Source organism: Leptidea sinapis, chromosome 12 (assembly GCF_905404315.1).
Source record: "Leptidea sinapis chromosome 12, ilLepSina1.1, whole genome shotgun sequence".
NCBI lineage: Eukaryota > Metazoa > Arthropoda > Insecta > Lepidoptera > Pieridae > Leptidea > Leptidea sinapis.
The window spans coordinates 2,356,328-2,378,846 of record NC_066276.1 but is presented as its reverse complement, the minus strand read 5'-3'; positions in this window follow the sequence as shown (position 1 = coordinate 2,378,846).

Sequence of the window (22,519 nt, the reverse complement as noted above, 5' to 3'; positions counted from 1 at the left end):
ATCTTTGGAAAACCACTCAATCCCCACACCCAGAGGTTCTAAATGAGGTGATTGAAAAGGAACCTCTGCTGTTGGCAGTAAGTGATAGATCTCCAAAGGAATACATATTCAATAAGAGATACAAAATACAGCTGTATGAAGAACTGAAAGAGGACCTCAGTACAAAAAACCTCAGGATTTTCACAGATGGCTCAAAGACAAGGTCGGGCACGGGATACGGAGTGTTCTCGGATGACCTAAATATAAGAATAGCTGCATCACTAGGAGCTCATAATACTGTCTTCCAAGCAGAATGTATGGGTATCATAGAAGCAGTCACTGCTACTTTGACTCGAAAGGTAAAGGACTACTCCATCCGCATCCTTTCAGATAGCAAATCAGTACTACAAGCCCTACAAAGCCACACTATCACCTCTAAGCTAATATACAACTGTCACCAATGTCTGAGGGAGTTATGCGAAAATAACAACCAAGTAACTCTTCAATGGATAAAGGGTCACAGTAACTCACGAGGGAATGATGCCGCTGATGAATTGGCCAGGAGAGGCTCAGCGATGACAGCAAAAGGACCAGAACCAACTATCCCTCTCCCGCCTAGCTGGCCTACGAAGGTAATACGCCAACACACCAAGGAATTAAATAATAAGTACTGGATGAAAGTAAGTGGGTGTAGACAAGCAAAAGAAGCTCTACCTCAAATAGACCCCAAGCTCTCTCGCAAGCTAGTAAAACTTCCACGACCTAGGTTACGGAAAATAACTCATGTACTAACGGGTCACGGCCCTTTTAACAAGCATCTGTTCAATATAGGTGTCACCGACAGCCCACTGTGCAGAGCCTGCACGGAGGCGGACGAAACGGCCGCACACGTCATTTTGGAGTGTAGGAGTGTGGCCTCATACCGGGCCAAACACCTGGGGTCACCGAGGACTCTCCCCGAGGTCATGGGTGACATCAGATGTTTGATACATTACCTTGAGGAACTGGGGTGGCAGGATTAGCCGCCCTCCTCACCACGCAAAATAGGCGCGCTGTAGTCGTCGAGTTGCGGATAATAGCCCGTGATAACCTATAACCTATAACCTAAGTTTAAGCAGAATTGTCAAATTGTAAGTAGAGGTATTTGGTGAGTATTGCATGATATGAAGATTAGGATTATTTTTATTGTTGTTTGCTGAGTTCTCGTAACAGGTTTCGTCATGCTCGCTTAAATGTAACTGCTTGTGGCGGCGACGTGGGACGGGTCGTCCCCTTCCCTAAAATATGGTTGAAGGAGGTGATGGCTGGCTCATGCGTCATGCTCGTGAACGGGCGCTGCTTGCGGTGGCAGGATGATCCTGTTACCGGAGACTCGGTTTCAGATTTTTAAAAGTTATTGTGTGTATATCTATGTATGGATATATATATATTTATTTATTTATAATCGCTTATAAAATGCTCACAGAATACCTTTATTTATTTATGGTGTATGTGGATGATGCAACTACTTCAACTCAATAATTTTTGTATTAATTTACATTTACTTTTTTGACTTACTCGTGTCATTGACTATTTGACGTTTGAGTGTGTCTGTTGCATCATTTTACATTTTATATTGTAATTTGAAATGATTTGTAAATCGATGTACTTAAATGTAAATCTTGATATAAAAGAGTGGCAATGAGTTTCTTGCTATTTCTTCTCATTAGCGACCCCTTACGAAGTAGCGGTAGATTCAATAAGATAAAAATTTTATTTTTTTGACATTCATAAGTGTCATTTCCGTGACCTACGTGAATAAATTGATTTTGATTTGATTTGATTTGGACTTTGATGAAACGAAAAAGCGAGACGATAGAGAAGTGTACAATCACTATCGTAGTTCCGGTCTGAATGGGAATTCCGTACCGTTTACTTTAACAGTATAATTATTGTTATTATTTTGCAAACAGGTAAAAATATGTGCTCATGGCGTCAGAATCTTATAGATTGCGCACGACGTATTACTACATAGACACCAGGAGAACATAAATATGGTAGCGATGATAGTAATGTCTTTCATAGCGGTTGAAATCATTAGTAACCTAGCAACAAGTATCAGGAGTCAGGACTTCATATTATGCAGTTTAGAGGTTTAATGTAAATTTTGCCTAGGCATACAGCGATACCAGTTATTGAGGTTTGGTACAGGTTTGTTTTTTTTTTACGTTTTAATTGTATATAATAATCTCACCTTGATTAAGATAACAAAAACATATACATACAAAAATATGAATATAACGACCTGATCGCATTATAAGTCCCTCGTGCGACCCCAACTAGAATATGCAAGCCCAATATGGAATCCTTTTTACTCGATCCACGAAAAAAGAGTCGAGACTGTTCAAAAAAAGTTCTTACGCACATTAAATTATCGTGTAAAAGGAAACCGAGCCCACTATAATGATTTGTTGCTTGAATACAACTTTCTTCAGCTATGTCAGCGCCGCACAATAACAGACTGTGTAACTTTAAAGAAAATATGTACTGGTGAGCTGACATCTTCTGAACTCCTCAGTCTTTCACGTAGGCTTTCACGTCCCTGCCAGGTCCCTCCGCTCATGCATTACTTTTGAGCTATCGTCCCCAAGAACTAACATTGGGTTTCGCGCGCCATTACACTGAATGTGAAAATCTTATAACTATAGATTTCTTGACATCGACATATTTTCGTGCTCCCCTGCTGTGTTCAGACACAGTTTAGAATTAAAATTAAAATCGTTGTTATCATTGCCCCAAGTTTAGTTTTAATTAATTTCATTTGTCTACATCTTTTGTATCAATGCTCATAATCAAATTAGTTACTTCTGTGAATGTTTGCGTTTGTGACCTATAGAACCTTTGATTTTTCTTTTTGTCATTATTGTATTTGTGAAACATCTGTTAGGACGCATCTATATTTATATTTTGTATCTCTTTCCTATATTGTTCAGTTCTTGTGATGTGTTTGTTATGTTTCCTTGTAATAATAAATAGATCATAATAATAGTAAATACTAATAACTATAACCAAGTAACACAGAAATTTAAACTCTACTCGTGTAAGTCGGATCCACGATTTAATTAACATTAAAATTGGAAGGAAATTGCTAGAATAAAGGAAATTGTTTTAAAATAATAATAAAAAATAAAGACAAAACAGTATATAAGTCGAATTCACGAAACCTACAATCATTATATTGCTGAACTTCAAGTTTATCGTCAGATATTATACGAGAACAGCTTATATTCGGAAAATACATAATGATTAAATATATTTGTAGCGCGTTACTTGTAACAATGTTTGTGGAAAATGTAAGTTGAATTAAATTTTATATCTTTAATTAACATTTAGTAGCAGATTACTGCTACTTGAATATAAACAGACGCTGTTCTGTCCATATAAAAAAATGTTCCTAAGTATTCCGGATTAAGGTAGTCTGAAGCCATAGGATTTAAATGATTTTATAATATGTAATAATAAAATGATAAGGAATAAGGAATCATAATTTGTGTAAACAACTTTTATATTACTGCTTTATAATTGCCAATTTCTTAAGTATTAAAATGGGTATAGTATATTATGCTTGTAAGATAGACATATGCCATTGGACTTTTCTGTAGAACTATCAATGATACACAATTCCCCCATACATTATTTTGTTTCATCTCAAAGGGCTAAGACAGCGTTTTCGTTGTCGTAAATATATTTATTGTTAATGTATTCAAAATTGTGAAGAAAAACTTAACGAATTATAAACAAAAATCTTTCTCGAGAACTACGCTACGCTACGACAGACAGACGCAGCGGAGGACTTTGTTTTATAATAAATAGCCAAGATAATATTTTAGAATGGTGTCATTGATAAAATATATTTTTTACCTTCTTTTTTATGATAAAAGCGATGTTAACTTCCATGATTCTAAGTTTGATTTTAATCTTATTAATTTTAATATTTATACACAAATAAAATTTGAAAAACAAAATTTTATGAACGATGCGGGATTCGAACCCACGACCTCCGGCGTTCCTTTTTTCCGTTAGCTCAGTGGTTTAGAGCACCGGCACGGAACGACGGAGGTAATAAAATTTTGTTTTTCAAATTTTATTTGTGTATTAATCCTAGAAGTGAGGGTTATCACTTTAAAAACATAACAAATTGTTAATATTTATACAGTTTTATTATAAAGTCTACTGTTCAGGCATTATCTATTGCCTGCCTCTTGAGATAGAGGTCCCGGGTTCGAATGAATGTGAAAAAATAAAGATGCAATCATTTATATGATGAATATGAATGTTTGTTTCCGAGACATGGATGTATATGTATATTTATGTATGTAAGTAATTAAACATGTTATACACGATATATTCAATATAAAAATATTGTATTAAATATATCGTTGTCATGTACCCTTACTACAGGCTATGCCTAGTTTGGGGCAAGATAATTTGTGTTAAAGTGTGCCAGTATTATTATTATATGATGTATAAATAAATTTAAATGTTTTATTAGAAAATAAAAAATAATATAACCGGCATCCTGTGTAAAGGAGCCTCCCACTGGTAAAGCGTTAGATAGCTCGTGGTGACTGTTTTTGGCACATTATTACTGGTAGAGGTAACATTTGTGATATGGTTGTAATGACTTTGTAGTATTATTAGAGTTTTATTTTTGGCTTATTTTATTCTTACACTTAGTAAGGAAAATTAGATGTGAAAAAAATTATATATATGTATCTGTTACTTATTCCTAAGCTTATTTATAGTTAAGTTTTACTTCAATCGCGTGTAAAGATTTCACCCACATACTTTTTTTTATTTAATACAAAAGTAGTCTTAAATAAACAAATATACTTTCAGAGATTTTCAGAAAATAATACTGAAAATTTTTTTCTGCCGGAATCACCTACTAACGTTAACGTTTTTTCTCTTATTTAAGACTTTTTTGTTATAAGTTTTCTTTGGTTATCGTTTTTCTTTTTTATTGTCAAAATTATTAATATTTAATATTTTCCTTCAGACAAAAAATAAGAGGAACAACAAACTAAATGGAGCATGAAAATATTACCATTCGAAAAAGGCTTAAAAAATCTAATTCTTTAAGCAATATATCCACCTCAAATATATCGCTTCTAGACACAACTGTAATGAGTCTACCTGACACATCACTGGATGAAACAATTACTTGCCTAAACGATAAAATAAAGGAGCTTACGATTGAGCTTCAAAGCGCTCACCAGGAAATATCAGCCATGACAATAGACAGTTGACGTTGGAAGTAGAGAAATGTAATAGAATTATTCATATTTATAATAAAATAGGAGAAGAGAATGATAAAAATACTACTCCAAATACGGGTAGGAAAAAAGAGAAAGTCAGTAACTACCAGCAATACGCCGATACAGTTAACTTTTGAAAAAAAGAAAAAACAAATATTTTACTCCCAGAAAGAGCGCAGACACAGGACTTAAATCAGGAGTCAACAGTCTCAGATAATTTAAATAAATGATTGTTGACTGGGAAAAAGTATCATGTTACTGAAGTAAAGCAGGACAAGAGAGCAATTCCAAATAAGCCTAAGGGAGTAGTTGAGGGCAAAATCCAGAAAGACGACCTACTGAAGCTTAAATCAAGAAAAAGGATCGTGATTATTGCGGATGAGCAAGGGAGAGGTACTCAAAGAATATTGCAAAATTTGACTGGGCCCATGTATAAGGTCACGTGTTTTCTGAAACCAGGTGCAAAATTGACTAATATACTTCTTTCCGAGACAAGGTTGATAAAAAGCTTAACAAAAAATGATGCTGTGATTATAGTAGGAGGCACTTATGAAACTAATCCCTATGATTTTCAACTTAGTTTGAATAGATTTTTCTATAATAACACACATACAAGTATTTTAGTGAGTGAAATACCTAATAATAGAGGCTTAAATGAAAATAAGCTTAAATACGATTTAAGATTTATATATGGAAAATTCCAAAATGTATCAAATGTTAACATTATAGTAGAAACAACAGGATTATAGTAGAAGCAGAATGAAATTAAGTATGCAAATACGACATATATGCCAGGTACTCATAAAGGATATTGTACGCCTTGAATATCGAAGCAAAATAGAAAGTTATAAAAAACAAATAAAGAATAAGCAGAGGAATGTTAAGCATACAGAAAATAAAGCTACCCAAACTGAACATGGACAAAGTGAAGGTGAAAACGGTAATGAAAGACAAGAGGAAAAGGACGATGCCATAAAACATATTACTGAAATAGAGCAAAATGTAACCAACGGAAACAGTGCAGAACCTAATAATTTTTTTCGAGTCTCATAAGTTATACATAATACATCAAAATATTAATAGACTTATTAATAAATCTGAACAGCTGGTAGTACAACTCGACGAATTAGAAATTAGCAAAAATATTTTTATATATGTACTTTGTTTTACGGAACATAATTTAATTAAACTCGATTGGGAGCTGCTTAGGATATCAAATTTTCGCATTGCTTATGTGTATTTTCGTAATAATAGAAGGGATGGTTCAGCCATACTAGCCATACATACGAAATTGGGTTAAATTTAAAGAGTTAACGGATATCACACGCTTAAGCGTACCAGGTGTTATAGAATGTAGTGGAGTTTTTTTTATAGACCACCAAAACTCGATAAATTTATCGTAGACACATTTTTTGACAGTTTATACCACTATATTTAATAAAAATTGCTTCAAAAAAGGAAAATCATTATCTGTGGTGATATAAATATAGACGCTTATAAATCAAATAACATCACGCAAACCTTTAAAGAATTAGTACATGGTTTTAATCTTAAATTAGCACTTAAGCAGCCAACGCGTTTAGTAAGTGGCACATGTATCGGTAATTTTTTGACATCGTCATCATAAAAATCATATCTAACGAGGAGGCAACAAATGAAACAAATAACGAAGTTAGTACGTCATGATAAAACAGAAACACCATACATATCGGAGTCAAAAACCATAACCACTGGAGTACCGCAGGGAAGTATTTTAGGTCCACTGTTGTTCATAACATATATAAACATGGTAACCAACCATAAGATGATTTTATTTGCTGACGACAGCACAGTGATATTTAAAGGTGACAATTTAAATTCTTTTGAAAGTGATATTAATAATGCTATAAACAATATTATAAACTGGTTGACATGTAACAATTTAATCATAAGTCTTGACAAAACTAGCATAATGACATTTGTAAATAGACGCAATAAAATAGCATTGAACATTAATTATCTAAGTAAATAAATATCTGAAATAACCCAAACAATTTTTTAGACTTACATATTGATGATTGCCTAAATTGGAAAACACATATTGAAAATTTGTGCATGAAGCTAAATAGATTTTCATTTGCATTGCACATGCTGTCTAAAGTAGTAAACCAGTCCGCAGTGTTAGTAGCTTTTAACGCATATGTCACATCAAATATTCGGTACGGGATCATATTTTGGGGAAATTTAACAGATAAGACATTTCAAGACTCGTATGTCTTGAAATGTCAGAAAAAATGTATACTAGCAATATTTCATTTAAGCCCGACTGATTCCTGTGAACCATATTTTGAAAAATTTAAAATACTTACTTACTTTCCCGTGCTTGTATATATATGAAATGCTTCATTAGAACAAATGATCAACTCTGATAGTAAAGGCAGAAAAAATATATGTTTCAAGCAGCATACCACAGCACTTTTTGGTAATAGTATATTTAATATAGATCCTCAACTGTATAATAAACTACCAGCATCATTAGCGGACCAAAACTTAAATATTAACTCTTTTAAAAATAAAATTAAGGGCATTTTAATGACGAAGAAATATTATTCAGTTAAAGAGTATTTAATGACATGAATCTATAGTCATTAGAATAAGTTAATTTAGATATTTCAAATTGACATTTTTAGTAATGGTTTTCACTGTAAACTTAGAGTAAGAACTGTAAAATATTATTTTTGCATACCTACCGGGCAGATTGTTAGCACCTATGATTATAATGTAACACCAATGTACCCACTCAATCTAAGCAAATTACTTGATTTGATTTACTTCCGTCAGAAAAATATTCTGAGTTCCCCCAAGTCACGCCTAAAGAAGTTTTACTTCAAAAAAGTCTTGCGCCCCTCCTCAGGTCTATGGCTATATTAAAAAAAAACAGAAATTCAATTAATCAAAAAGTACTAGTGCGTCAAAATATAACTTTCCGAACACCAAGCACATATGGAAGAGTCTACTTTTTGAGCAAAAGTATTAAATGTATAAAACATATTAAGACAATTGACAAATTTTATGATTTTTGATCGTCTTTCAGAAAGACGACATGCAGTACACCCATAATTGGTCATTTTATAACGCGATGGAAGCCGTTGTAATAAAACAAGGCATTGATAATTTTTAATACTTATTTAATCTCTTATTAATAGTTAAAGCAATCTATAAATACATATTTGTTATTTTCAACTAATCTACTTATATTAATACCTTATGCATAATAATATGTCTCTTATCTTTATTCTATCTACCTATCTACAAAATTAAAATGAATATTTTCCGAATCTGTGTACGTATATAATATACAAAATTATGGTTAAATAATAATTGGACTGGAAGAAGCGATAAATATTTCAGAAACAGAACGTTAAGAAACATTTATTAAAAATATTGTAAGTTTGTTGGTTTATTTGTACGTAGAAGCACCAATATCGATCTAGAAAATATTAATTTTTAAAAGTTAGAAATATCACGGAAAACAACGGACAAATTTGCTAATAGGATTAAATGAAGGAATCATAAAAAAGTGCTGTTGCTTGTCGAAAATTCTCTTATTTTATTAACTGTTTTGTTTCGAACATTAAAAAAAATGAATAGTTTATTTTTATAGTGCTAATTTGTTGTAATTTCACCATTCATTTAAATTACCTACTTTTAGTTCAATACAGACCTACTAGGACATACTAGGAGTTATCTATTTACATATTACTAAAGTCATTGGCAATTCGAGCACCTACTCAAATGGCCATATAATTCTGTATCAGTCTACTATAGTTCTCTAATTACACGAGTATTGTTCAAGGGCTATTCATCCTCTGGGAATATCTTGTTCATAGGTACGGAATTGAAGATCTTGTTGGTGACGTCCTGGAACACGCTGCTCAGACTCTTCTCATAAGACTCTTTGAGCTCGTTGAAGACCAAGTCCGAGTTCTCGTTCAAGAATCTGTCCGAGAAAGATAACAATATTTTCAAATTACATTTTTAACATACGAAAATCATTTTCTTGAAGTTGTCAAACATAAATTTGTCTCTTGGAGTTCAACTGAACAATATTGGTTTCACCTCAATCTGTGACCCCATAAACACCAGCAGTATTTTCTTACCAACACCAATACTAATAAAAATATTTCCTGAGTACTCAATAAACTCGTAAAAACGTAACCTTCATAAAGTACCTATAAATACAATAGGAGCAAATAATTCTTTAGCCAACTGTGTAATCTTTATATGTAAAAATGAATTGCTGACCGATTTGGCTAATTTTGGTCTTGAATTATTTGTGGAAGTCCAGAGTAGGTTTAAAAGGTGAATAAATACTCGGAATTAAATAAAAACAAAAAATTTTTGTCGTTCAGGAATCATCATCATCATGAACAACGAATTAGAATTTTTATATCTTCTCAGGAGGTAAAAAATAAGCTTAATTTTAGCTAACTATAGTCAGTAGATTAACTACAGTGGTAAACTATCTATCAGATTATTTTAATGTAGATTGATAAATCTTAAGTTTTGTCACAAATTACATTTCTGAACCTTACCATAATATTTGACATTTGACAACCAATATGTCGATCCATCCTCTATGACGATTGATACTTAGTCAAAGAGTGCATCCTTCTATCTTTGTGAGTCAGAGTGCTATCGCACTACGTACGATCCGCATCCTATCCGTACCCTTTAAAACATGTTCCGGAGTAGTCGTAGAACTAGAGTTCGATTCAGGCAGGCGACGCGAGCACACGTGCCGCGTTATCTGTCCTCCTTCGAATATTTTTATTACCTGCGTTATCGCACTATCTGCTCAGGCCACCTGGGCTAGCTATTGTTATCGCGCGCTATTGTTCGGGACTCTTTGAGTCTCGCACCTGTTACGTTCCTTCGCGGAACGTAGCTTAGTGATTAAGTGTTAATAACCCGGTTTTACGATCGTGTTAGTTAGCACCTGTGCTGTGTTTCGCGATTCTGCACGCTAATCGTGTGTGTTGTGAGTGTTGCAGATCGTGCCGTGTGTGTCTTCTCCGTGAGGGCCTGCACAGCGTACATCGGGGTTCCGGCCCAGCCAGTCTACATCCAGCAAAGCTAAGTCTTAGGCTTAATTATTATTATTAATTTCTTTTAATTTTGCATACTTTATTATTATTAATAGTATTTTATTAATGTGCAAGTGCACAACTAAACTATAGTTGTCCACTTTATCATTATATTCCCCCTCTGCCTGACTCGGGCAGCGGGGGTTGTCACCCGCTTAACTTTTAATAACAACCATGGCTTCACCAATGGTTGCCGACGAGGGCCTTCTAAGCGCCCTGCTAGATAAGCTATTTACGGAGAAGATCGCTCCGTTAATTAAGGAAACGATAGATATCCAGACAGCGAAATCCAAATCTAAAAAATACAGATCGTCATCTGACGTTTCGAGTTCCGACGGGGAATCCGAAATGAAGATAGGCAATGCGTCCGACGCAAGTTCCGTGGCCTCGGTCAAACCGAGGAAAGTGATCACCCGATCAGCCCGCCCGCCTGTCCTTCAGGCGTACTTTGACGCGCAGGCGACCCCTAAGGTCCCCGCGGTCAGTCCTGACCGCACGGTAGCCCCTCAGGCTTCCAGTGCTTCACCGGCCCGGCCGGAATCCGCTCTACCGTCGAGAGCGGAGAGTGTCGCGTCGGATGCTGACGGCTTCATCACCGTCAGTCGCAAGAAGAAGCGCGGTCGTGAATCGCCTTCTCTGGATAGCACACCCGCGAAGAAAGCCGCGGCCACGACTGGCTCCGCTCCCGCGTCCGCGCCCGCGCCCGCTAAAGCCCGCGTACCGCCTCCGACCAAGCGCCCGCCTCCTATTTTTATAGGGGACCGAGGCCGATGGTTATCCATCAAAAACAGGATCCCGAAGACGCTCTCCTTCCAGGCGAGGGCGTACCAATCACTAATTAAACTAGAGACCAGAGAGGTAGCGGACCACCGCGCCCTGACATCTCTTCTTAGAGAGCTGAGTGTGGGTTTCCACACGTACGCCCTGCCTGAGGAGAAGCGCCTGAGGGTCGTTATTAGAAACGTCCCCAAAGAGATAGACGAGGCCGACATTCTGTTGGACCTCAAAGAGCAGGGCTACCCTGCACACGAGGTGCACCGTATGCGCGGAACCAACAATAAACAACCATTTAACATGGTTCTCGTAGTCCTCGACCTCACGCAAGAGGGAAAGGAAATTTTCAACATCAAATCGGTTTGTTCCCTTCAGGGCATCCGTACCGAAGCTCCTCGCAACCGCGGGGGGCCCGGTCAGTGTCACAGATGCCAATTATACGGGCACTCGGCACGAAATTGCGAACACACCCCGAGGTGTGTGAAGTGCCTCGGGAAACACGGCACGCCAGAGTGCCCTCGACCAGCGCAATGCGCGGAGCCCCCGGCCTGCGTCTTGTGCGGGGAGAAGGGGCACCCCGCGAGCTATCGCGGGTGTCCCAAGGCACCCAAACACAAGCGTCACCCAGGGCGCCGCCAGCCGCAAGGCAGAGCAGAGAAGGTGGAGTTCACTCCAACCTTCAAACCTGCGCCGCCTCCGAAGGTAAACGCCTGGGCGAGGTCTCCTCCGGCTGCCAACGCTGCCACAGAGGCCACTCTCGCGGCCCCCGTGCCCCTCCGGCCTCCGCTAGCGTCCCGCCCGGCGGCGTCGGTCCCGCGACCGAGGCCACCGGCGCCCGCGTCCGCGGCAACAGGTAGCAAAGGCGGCAGCACCTTTGCGTTCATGTTCGAACTGTCAGAGATGTTCGACATTGACGAAATAACAGCCCTGGCCAGCACGCTCGATGCTGTCCGAGAAGACCCGCCGTCGCTCCTGCAAGTTATGGCAGACAACGGCAAAATATTCCGTGCCCTCACCGATATAGGGCTAAAGTATAAAAACAACATTCGCGATGCCTAATTACGTAAGCGGACGGGTTAAACCACATACGCTCCGTATAGCGTATTTTAACGCCCAAGGCCTTAAGCCTCAACTAGACTTGGTGAAGGAGTTCGCTCACGAACATCAATTAGACCTATTCTTAGTGCAAGAGACATTTTTAAAACCACGTATACGCGATCCGCGTATCGCTAATTATAACTTAGTTAGGAATGATCGCACCACCCGTATGGGTGGCACCCTCATTTATTTTAAAAGGTCTCTACACTGTATACCTATAGATCCTCCGGTCCTCACTAACATCGAGGCCTCTGCCATCCGGGTCAGTATGGCGAATCACCAGCCGATCACTGTTATTTCAGCTTATCTTCCGCCGAACAAACAAATATTAGACACAGATATAGAAGCATTACTCGGCCACGGGGCCGCAGTCATAGTGGGCGGCGATCTTAACGCCAAACACTCTAGCTGGAACAGTAGAGCCACAAATAGAAACGGAATTTTATTAGACTCTCTCACAGACACGCGGAACTTTTCAGTAATAGCACCCGACGAACCAACACGTTATCCGGATAACGTCGCGCACCGACCCGACATTCTAGACGTTGCGTTATTTAAAAACGTAACGCTCAATGTAAATTCAATCGAGGTTCTTCACGAATTAGAGTCAGACCACCGGCCCGTCGTCCTAAATCTAGGCCCACCGGTTAACTTTCAACCACCGACGAAAACAGTGATCGACTGGCAACGGCTGGAAAAGGATCTCGAGTCTATCAAGTCCGACGACCTTGACCGTATACCGGACGTCATCGACTCGGTCGACAACGGCTCACAGTGCTATCTCTCATGTGACGTCACACATACAGAGTAGGATCAAGGCCTGCTCCAGGCAGGTTCCGACGATGCAACCGCATCGCCTAAACCTGCCTCCAGAGGTCAGGAACTTACTCACACAGAAGCACAGAGCCACTAGACTTTACGACAGGTATCCGTCGGTCGAGAATAGGCGCCACCTCCGCTACCTACAGCGGGTGGTACGGGAACGTATCGCGGAACTCCGCGGCGAACGTTGGGACCGCTTGCTCGGCAACCTTAAGCCATCACATGTGGCTTTCTGGAAGCTGCCTCGCGCGTTCAAACAGGAGCCGCCCACTGTCATGCCTCCTTTGGACAGACCGGGACTGCAGCCGGCGCTAGATGACGATGAGAAGGCTGAATGCCTCGCCGATAGTCTCGAGAGTCAGTGCTCTCCAAATGCAGCAGCCGACCCGACACACGTTGACGAAGTTGATCGTGAAGTTGAACGTCGCTCCGCTCTGAGCCCTTCAGGCGACGTAATAAAACCCACCTCTTACGAAGAGGTGAAACTAATCATTAAGGAGCTTCACTCCAAGAAGGCCCCGGGGCCCGACACTATAAACAATAGGGTTCTTAAAATCCTACCCTCGACCCTTATTACTTTATTGGTTACCATTTTTAATATTCTATTGTCTAATAGCACGTTCCCCGAACAATGGAAGGATTCCATTGTTATCGGTATCCCAAAACCCAATAAACCTAAAGCTAATCCGAGTAGCTATAGGCCTATTAATTTATTAACTCGATCGGGAAACTTTACGAAAGATTAATTCTCGCGCGTCTTAACCTGATACCCGACATACAGTTCGGATTCAGAACCGCTCACTCGTGTCCCCAGCAGGCTCACCGACTCACCGAGTACATTCTCATACGGCGTCAATTTCACGCTACCACGGCAGCCGTGTTTTTCGATGTCGCGAAGGCCTTCGACAAGGTATGGCACAACGGCTTAGTATTCAAGCTGTATCAACTGGGAGTGCCAGACAGGCTCGTGCGCATCATTCGAGCCTACCTTACCGATCGCTCCTTCCGATATCGAGTAGAGGGCACCCTATCCTCACCCAGACCCATCAGGTCTGGCGTGCCACAGGGTTCGGTCCTCTCTCCCACTCTTTTCTCGCTCTTCACGAGCGACATTCCCAAGTTTCCGAGTGTCCAGCTCGCTCAGTACGCTGACGACACGGCACTCTACTTCGGCTCCAACCGCTCAACCTTGAGCAAGAACATTAAAGTGCTTCAAGCCGCCGTCGATGAACTAGGCAACTGGTTCAGAAAATGGCGAATTGAAGTGAACCCCACCAAGAGTGCAGCGGTACTCTTTGGTAACGCGAATAGCATCCGCGCTAAAAAACAACCGACCGACGTTATTAAACTGTATGAAACACCCATACCGTGGGTGAAGGATTACAAATACTTAGGAGTCACGTTCAACAGCAATATGAACTTCAAGAAACATATTGATACGGTATGCAATAGAGCCCGATTTGTCCTCAGTCGCCTTTATCCACTTGTGTGTGGGCGGAGCAAACTTCCGCTCAAACACAAAGTGACGCTGTACAAAACCATCGTACGGCCCATACTGTCATACGCAAGCGTCGTTTTCGCGCACACCCGACCGAGCTACTTACGTCGTTTGCAAGTAGTTCAAAATAAATTCACGCGCATGGCAACCGGAGCCCCGTGGTTCATCCGAAACGTTGACCTTCACCGCGACCTAGAGCTTCCGACAATAGTTCAACACTTTAAAGAGATCTCGCGACGCTTCTTTGACAAGGCGCCTAACCATCCCAACATCTTGGTTAGGAAGGCATGCGGGTACACCCCCCTTCACCATAGTCTCAACCCAATAAGACGTCCCAGACACGTAACGGTAGACCCGGATGACGACATCACCATCGCGAACGCGACACCCACACAAACACCGACACAGACACGCACACACCGCCTTCGCAGGCGTAGGCGCGGTCAACCACCGCAAACCACTGGCACTCGTCACTCTGACGATGGCCAGCGGCCCGCACCCTAGATACACCACACATTCTTTTGATACCCGACGAGACGTTAGTCCTCGTCCTGTAATCGCTTCACTACACTCACTCACACACGGACTGACTGACGGACTGACATACACCACTTACACAATCACAAACACACTCCACAAACAGACACAAACACAAACATACATGCACACAAACATTTACACTACGTACATACATACAAACACACATACATGCAATCATAAACACATACATACACACTTACATACATTACACAAAACATCACCACACTCGCCGGCGAGTGTGCTCTTATCACCTTTCATCCTTCATCTTCATTTCATCTTCATTTTCATTCTCTCTCCTTCCCACAAGCACACAGCCGGTCTGAGGTTCGAGTCTCCTTAGGAGACGCCCCGCGACTGTTGTTGCGTAGTCTTTGCGGCCTCCACGGCCCACGTCCTACTTCGCTGTGAAAGCCAGGGCTGCTAACAACACAGAGGAGGTTTTAGTCGGTATGGGGTGTCCGCTTACGCGGACACTCGAGTCCGACATATTACGCCCCGTTCCGGGGCGTAAATACGTAACAGTATTTCCTCCTCTCAAAAAAAAAAAAAAAATCGTAGAACTATTTCTTTAGTAGTTTACGCAGTAGATTCAGTTTCCCTCATCCGATTTCGTTCCTTTAACGTTAACGTTTTCACGGATACGTTAAGGGTATTTTATTATGACCCACCCCTAAATATATGTAGTTTTTATTTTTTTGGCAATTATTTTGAATTCTGTATGATTCAGCTTTACAAAATACATACCACTTCAAATTTTCACCCACCTATTTTTGTATCGCGATTTTTATAGTATTCTGTTCCATCCACAGACATAGGATTTCTGAAGATAGAAGAAGAAGTTCTGAAGAATAATAATATGCAAGATGGCAATGGAATGTAATAATTTTTGTAGTACAATACATTTTATGTATGGTTTAATAATATTTGGTAGGTCTGTGAATCGGTTGTCATCTATTTTTTATACCCCAAAATTTTAATTATGTAATTTTTTCTTATTACTTTATATGGCAAAATTTTTATGCTGAAAACCAAGCCGGTTTAATTCAGCATTCTTGAATTAATGGGCTTGGTTTACTTAGATGGTACTATTGTGTTAAGATTTAATAGTAATAATATTGGCACATTTTTACACAAATTATCTCGCCCCAAACTAGGCATAGCCTGTACTATGGGTATACAACGATATATTTAATACAATATACTTACTTAAACATACATAGATACATATAAAAATCCATGACTCGGAAACAAACATCCATATTCATCATTTAAATGATTGCACCTACCGTGATTCGAACCCGGGACCTCTAGCTTAGTAGTTAGGGTCACTAACCATTCAGCTATATGGGTCGACAGCAATCTCAGGATATGCAACAACACATTCCAATTATATATCGGATTGTTGTTATGTCTAAAGAACAGCTGTAGCTTAACTTTCTTAACCCTCGAGACTTGAGGGACAAAACAATCTGATATTTGAGCCGCCATTAATTTTAACCATTTTGAATCAATTTCCGACAAGCCACTTACGAAGTATTGGAACCGTAACACTCACAGGTTCATCTGATCCCCCAACCGTTTGTCTCCGTTGAACAGGTTGGAGAAGTGTAGCAGCACTCTCTTGGGCACAAACTTGACTCTGTAGTCCCGCATCCGCATGTACGTGTGTCCATCACGCTCCACTGGCTCGCCGATCAGCTCGTGTTTCACGACCAAGTTTACTGCAAACGTTCACATAGTGTCTCCTCAAAAATTCACAAATTCGCGAATGGCAATTCCAAATGATACAATAAACAACAGCAAATATGATTAACCCATTGAAGTTTTATACATGTTAGTATAAAACTACAAGTATGTATTTTAATACTTTATATATATATCAAAAAAACATTTAAATCGAATAGATATATATATAAGGATGCAACGAAACTATCATACTATAATTATTTTTGAATTGAGTTTCAAATAAGCAGCGCTTAATTGCATTGAATTTGAAGTTGATGTTATCAAAACATTAAAGACTATTGGACTAGGTATTTGTTATCAATTAGCCTTGATATTTCCACGCGCTGTAGGAGAATAAAATAAATACATTATATATTTTAACTAACTATCTAACTCTTTAAATGCATTTTGCTGAAAAGGTGCGGTTAATCCTTTCTAAAAGGCCGGCAAAGCTCCTGTGATTGCTATTATATTGCAAGAGAGTGTATTCAAATAACTGGATTGTTGTATGCTGAAATTAGGGTTTAGGTCTATGAATTTTTCTTCCAATTGTTTGTTAAGGTCTCTCTGATCTATCTCTATCTGACAACTGGAGCAATTTAAAGTAGAAGAAAAATATTAAAACGACTTCGAATAAAGAAAGAAATGAGAAATAATTTAAAGCAAAAAGGGGCGGATACTGAAAGATTCCGATCCGTGTGTTTTATTAATATTTGTGATAATTTACATGAAATAATTACAATACATTAGAAATAATGTATCGAAATATATCCGTTTATGGGTACTTGATTGGATTTTGGGGAGATCTAGACTGGGAGGGAAAATGCCATATTTGGATGATATTTCTTAACATAAAAATCGCGTCCCAATATCGATCAATTAAAATAACTAGGTTTAACCCATTTTTTTCCTTATTGAATCGGCAATAAAATGATTAAATTAAAGGGCAGATTTGTATTCTTTATATTGTGGCTTTTGCAGAAAGGTCACCACAATTGTCATGGTGAGGTAAGCTAACAAGTTAAAAATAACACCGTATGTTGAAAAGCATTCCATTTTTAACGGTAATGACCAGTTATTATATACAACAGTTTTATTATTTTACTTGAGATTCTGAAACAAAAAGCAAGCTGTTATTTATTATAAAATGACTCAAAGAACATGCGCATAGATGATTGCTAACAAAGAGAATGTAAAGACTACGCAATAAGAGGCGGGACTGCCTAAGTAAAGGTTGAAATTTAGTTTAGTATGAAACGTGCAGTGAGATTTTACATAAGTTTGAAACAGTAATTACAATTGAGCGACGAAGTATATTCTTAAAACGCAGTGGATTTTGGCTATCTCCGTTTTTTACAAGTTTAGCCGTTATCTGTCAATCTATCAAAAAATGCACGTTTTAGGTATACAATCGAGTGAATGGCTTTTTTCTTAGAGAGTTTCTCTAGGCTAGATACTAGGTAACGTTAGTGATAGGAGTGATATTTAAAGCTTAATCATATTTTTACAAAAAAATTCTACAAATTGAGCAAGAACCAAGAAAATGAGATACTTCAAGGATGTAGGACGGAGAATTCATGAGGTATAAAATATTTATTCAGCACTTTAAATGCCAAACTCACAATCGTTCAAGTTGTTTTACTTAGTTAGGTTTTGGTCTCGAAGCGTTTCTGTTTATTAGTCATACCGCCAGGCTTCCTGGATTTATATGGAATTGAATATACCTGCTACCCATCACTTTCTCTATTTAAGTTACCCATAGTAATATTGGCGACGCCCTTCCCGTGGATCGGCAGCACCAGAATACGGCCCTTCATCACGTAGTCTGTGATGAACTCCATTTTGGGCGTAGGGACTCTGTGCGTAGTCTGTAGTGCTTCAGGTCAGCCCTTCAAATAAAAAGTCACATTTTATGTCTTTGTCATTTATCGAAGAAAAAAGTCACTTTAAAATCGAAATTAAAATAATTTTATTTGCCATTGTTTAACATTTTTCCGTTATAAAAACATAAGAAGATAGATAGTCTGTATGTTGCTAAATATTTTCATTAAAAGAATAGCCCCGGGACACCAAGTGAAATTTCGATTACAACTATGGGGTACACCCTCCAACTCAAATATTGAAATACTTCAACGGCTATAATCCAAAATGCTTCGAATGATAGCTAATACTCCATGGTATATTAAAAACGAACGTCTGCATCGAGAATTAAATATAAAAATTATAATAAAGGAAGTAGCAGACTCACTATAATCTTATCAGAAGCGTATGCAAATTTCCCCAATTCAACTTGCAAGGAACTTAATGAAAATGAAACCCGGCACAACATTCCATAGATTAAAAAGACGATCGGCACAAGATCTGATGGATAGTTAATAATATTTGAGTAAATCACTAGATTCTGCTCCAAACACGACCCCGACTACAAATACTTAATATGCAGCTAAATGTTTTTAAGATTGTAGGAAAAATAAGAGTTCAAAAAAATATACGAAAATAATTGAACGAGACACTCAATTCAAGAATAGGCTGGATATCCACGCCAATCTGTCCTTCTGTTATTAACTAGCGTAGAGATATGAAGTTGTGATTAATATCCAACGCTTACGTCTGTATTTTCTGAGGATTGTTTATCCCTCCAAACTTCAAGAGTTCTAAAATTGAAATTAAATAAAGTTTTCATTAGCAATGTTTCTAACTGGCCAATTCTAAACATTTTCAGTGTTACCCACGTAATTAGTACCTACATATGACGTGTTTTGATACTTTGATGTTAATTGACTTATTTTCAACCAGGATGCCGCAAAAAGTTAGTTGAACCCAGAGCGGAAATTAATAAAATTCCATTTTTTTTTTAAATTACACATTTCTCCACAGTGATAGTTAAATAAGTTAACTAGGACATTCTTACACGGTACGATAAGGATTATGTATTATTAAGAAGGACCAAGTGTCCAAATAATGAAGTACCACAGTGTCGTCTTTTTCTACCAGCAAGCAGAATTAATTTACAAGCACTATTTTGTTTCGGTCTGAAGGGAGCCTTGACAAAAGTCAAGAGTAAATATACATTATAATTACTACTACTCGTATATAATAAATAATGTTACACTCAAAGACTTAAAACGCTCCTTCAGCGAATAACCAGATAATTCTACCTGCAATAATTTATATCGTAAAATTCGTGTTGTTTGCACTCATGAAAACGCTGACCAGACGAAAGCAGATTCGCAGTGAAATTCTCGTCGTGGTGATTATTTTTTTATCATCAATATTTCATATATTTGACATTAATATAAACTTAACAATTAAAAATGTACAAAGGAAACGTTGTCATATAGAATAGGTAACACTAAAACAGTCCATAATTTTCATTCATGCTAAGCATCCACAAAGTAATGATGAAAAGCCCGCATTAGAATACTACACGTAGTCACTGGCGAAATACGTTCTACAGTACGATGGTACGATGCGAGGGTCCAACTACGTAAAAGCTCTTAGAAATTCAAAAAATGATTTAACTAGCCAGGCCTTAGTTTTATTATATCTTTTCCGAATAATATTAACGTCAATACATCGCTGCAACCGATGGAACCACCGAGAAAAGCACTTTGCCCCCTTGTACTCATAAACAAAACTAGGCGTTTTGTGTATGAGTATCTACAAAGATTTTTTTACGTTTTAATTATACTTATGTATACTTACTTCACCTTAATTAAAGTTTACACATTACTATTATTTTCTTTAATAGAATCTCATCTTCTTTAAATTTCACAAAAACAGAATAGCTGTTGCATTATCATATTATATAAATAACTCAACCAAAAATTTGGTTAGCTTGACTGCCTCTTTTGGGCAACATACTAGTTGTAGTTTACAGACATGTATGGAAAATTGTCCAACTAATGATTGCCAAATTGCCTCTATTGGGCAAGCAAATAGTTTTAAGACTTTGGAAAGCATTCCAAACATTTTTTTTAGATAAGTGTACAATAGAGAATGCCTCTAGCTCAGACTTTTTGTTAAATACTTATTCTTGTAAACATTCAAATGTTAAACGAAATACAAAAAATGTTAAACTTATAAACTTAGTACACCAAAATATACAGGGTATGCTAGGTAAAGATTTGGAAATAGAGTTATTCATGAAGTGTGACAACATAGATATACTGTGCATTACAGAACATTGGCTAAAATGTCATCAGTTAATTTTTAATTTAAATAGTCACCAGATTGGTAGTTCATTCAGTAGAGAACAAGCCATACATGGTGGCTCTTTAATACTGATCAGTAATGAACTGAAATATAAGGAGCGGAAAGACATTGTCAGACTCTCAATAGAACGGATTATTGAAATAGCCTGTGTTGAATTGGAGCAATTAATTATTATGAGCATATACAGACCACCCTCGGCACCATATGACAGTTTTGAAAATGTAATGGAGAAAGCTCTATCAAAAAACTATTTTTATAAATAAAAGGCCATGCTTTAGTGACTGGGCTACCGTAGGCATCCATAAAAGTTGAAAACGACTGTATGAATTATATAATGAGAAAAAATTTAACACAAGTGTTAAATTCATTAGTTATGTTAAAAAATATTCCAAAATATTTAAAATAGTATGTAGAACAGCTAAATCTCGTTTTTTAAGTGAAAAGATTAAGAATAGCAATGATAAAATAAAAACCACATGGAGCATTATTAATGCTGAGACAGGAAAGTCTAAATCACATAAGACTGATTATTGCCTACAATATAACGGGAAAACGGTTAAATCAGAAACTGAAATAGCTTCATTATTTGACAATTTCTTTTTGAATATCCCAATCTCAACAACTGAGTCCCTAAATTCTTCACCTCTACTAGCTGAAACTATGTTGAAAGAAAATGTCGAAGAATGTTCTAAATATTTTAAATTTCAATATGTGCACTATACCGAGGTCGTTAAAGTATTTAACTCTTTAAAATTAAAAAATACAATTGACCTCTGGGGTCATTCTGTCAGTTTAATTAAAACTATAATCTCTGTCATAGCTCCACAATTAGCAATAATATTTAATAAATGTATTGACTGTGGTACCTTTCCTGATCTGATGAAATACAGCAAGACAATACCTGTTTTTAAATCAGGTAATACTAGTGATCTCTCAAATTTTAGACCTATATCTGTATTGCCTGTTTTCAGTAAAATCTTTGAAAAACTTATTTTAAATCAAATGCAGACACACTTTAGTACTTTGCTGACGTGTAAACAGTTTGGATTTACGAAAGGTCGCTCAACAACTGATGCGGGTGTTGAGCTTATTCATCATATCTATGATGCCTGGGAGGATTCAATGGATGCGCTCGGTGTTTTTTGTGATCAGGAACAATGCGCTGACACTTATTAGTTCTTATTTAGAAAATAGAATTCAGACTGTTCATAAAAATGGAAAGCGCGCCCCTGGATCAACCATAAAAATGGGTGTCCCACAGGGTTCAATTCTTGGTCCATTTCTATTCTTTATCTATATAAATGATTTGCCATATGTTGTTAAAGGTAATCATGAAATTGTTCTATTCGCTGATGACACATCCCTTTTATTTAAGATTAAAAGACGTGAATCAGTCTTGGATGATGTAAACAATGCTTTGTCCAAAATTGTTCATTGGTTCAATG